This window comes from Rutilus rutilus, assembly GCF_951802725.1.
Source record: "Rutilus rutilus genome assembly, chromosome: 25".
Lineage (NCBI taxonomy): Eukaryota > Metazoa > Chordata > Actinopteri > Cypriniformes > Leuciscidae > Rutilus > Rutilus rutilus.
The window spans coordinates 9186593-9188494 of record NC_140229.1 but is presented as its reverse complement, the minus strand read 5'-3'; positions in this window follow the sequence as shown (position 1 = coordinate 9188494).

The window sequence follows — 1902 nt, the reverse complement described above, 5'->3', positions numbered from 1 at the left end:
CATTCATAGGGATGGGCATTAAAAATGTATACTGTGTAGTAGGGGTGTAACGATTCATCAACTACATCGATGTATCGATTTATATTCTTATGATCCAACTACATCGATCTGTGCTCGGCAAGTTGGCCTTCCGGACGACATATATCGATCTAACATCATTTTAAAAGGTAATGAATCGATTGTATCGATACTAGGAAATAACGCATTGGATTTAAGCACGTCAGACTTTATATGGATGTTTTTTCTTAGCACTTTTAATGATAAAGGCGTTAAACGTTACTCGATTCAGTCTGCCTATCTGTGACGTGATCGCCATGCGTGACGAGCCAGCAACAGCGCAAAGACAACAAGCAGCGCAAAGTCTCTCACCTCAGAAAAACGGACTTTCCTGTCCTCTCAGCCGCTATACTGCAGTAGCGCGCACTCTTTAATTGCACGCGCAAATGCGGCGGCGCACTCTACAGGCTTATATCGTTTCACTATATATAAAGCACAAAATAAACTACAAGCATGCAACGTCATTACGTTTTAAATTAGAAAAAAAACGTGTTGTCCAGATTCAGTATCTGCAGTCAGATGATGTTGTCAGGCTATATGTCCGTGTCATTCTATTATTATTTTCATAACTTGTAACGAAATAAAGTCTCTCACCTCAGAAAAACTAAATCTCATGTCCTGTCATCGTTATACTGTGCTCGTAGCGTGCACTCTTTAATTGCACGCGCATAATTAATTGATACCCGATTCCCTTTCAAGAATTTTTGGCTAAAAAGTCATTGAATCGATTTCAAGTCACTGAATCGTTTCGGATCGTATCGTTCTAAATGAACCAATATCGTCCTTGAATCATATCGACAACCACGAATCGCGATACGAATCGAATCGTTGTTAAAACGAATCGTTACACCCCTACTGTGTAGTAACTTGAACGGAGGCTTTAGAAAGGGCCCGAATCAAGCACACAGACCCTTGATGGTCTAACTCACTATAGTTTGAGTACAATGAAGAACAGGCCTACTTAGAACCTATTTTCATATCAGCTGGAGAAACGGCTCGATCGCAACCTTCACCAGTAGGAAGCGATGACCGCACACACAGCAGCCCAATCTGAACACAGAAGTGTAACAAACAGCACTGCACATGGGCGGATGCCAGATTAACTGAATCGTCTTAGCCGAGTCTGATGATACATGAACCGGCTGAGTCGGTCGGGAGCACTTTTCAGTGCTACAACCGACCAACACAGGGGGCCCAATGCATTAGAGACATACTCAGAGTGAGGCAGTGTGTTAGAGACAGGGACCCAGCTCGGATGGCCCGAAGGCGGCCTGAAGCAGGGTCTGAGTTGTAAACACCTGTCTCTAGGTTGCGGCAGAAAATGCGTGAGAAGGCGTGACCGGGTCCTCGAAGCCGAGTCAGTAGGTACAGGAGAACCGCTGGATCAGCCAGGATCACCATGTAGTGCTACAACTAGCGAAGCAGTGGAACCGCAGATACCACAGACTTCAGGCAACAAACAGGGACCCAGCTTGAAAGGCCTGAAGGCGGCCCGAGACAGGGTCTGAGTGTGTAGTGCGACTCTTACCTGTCTCTAGATTACCTCAGAGAGCGCGTGAGAAGGTAATAATGGTCCTTGAACCACACCCGAACTGCAACCGAACTGCTGGCTGGTGAACAAAAGGTAGCTGAAGGTTGCAAGGCTGCACAGGGTCGGACACCAACAAACTAACCTCTTTTGGACTCAGAAAACAAAGGAAATTGCTCTTTCTTTAAAAATGTAGGTCCCGCTTTTACGGGAGCCAGTGGCGGAACAGACATACACAAACAAATACTCCTCCAGGTCCTCCATCGGGAGAAGGGAGTGGAATAGTTTATGTTCCTTAACCCTGCGAATGAGCCGCT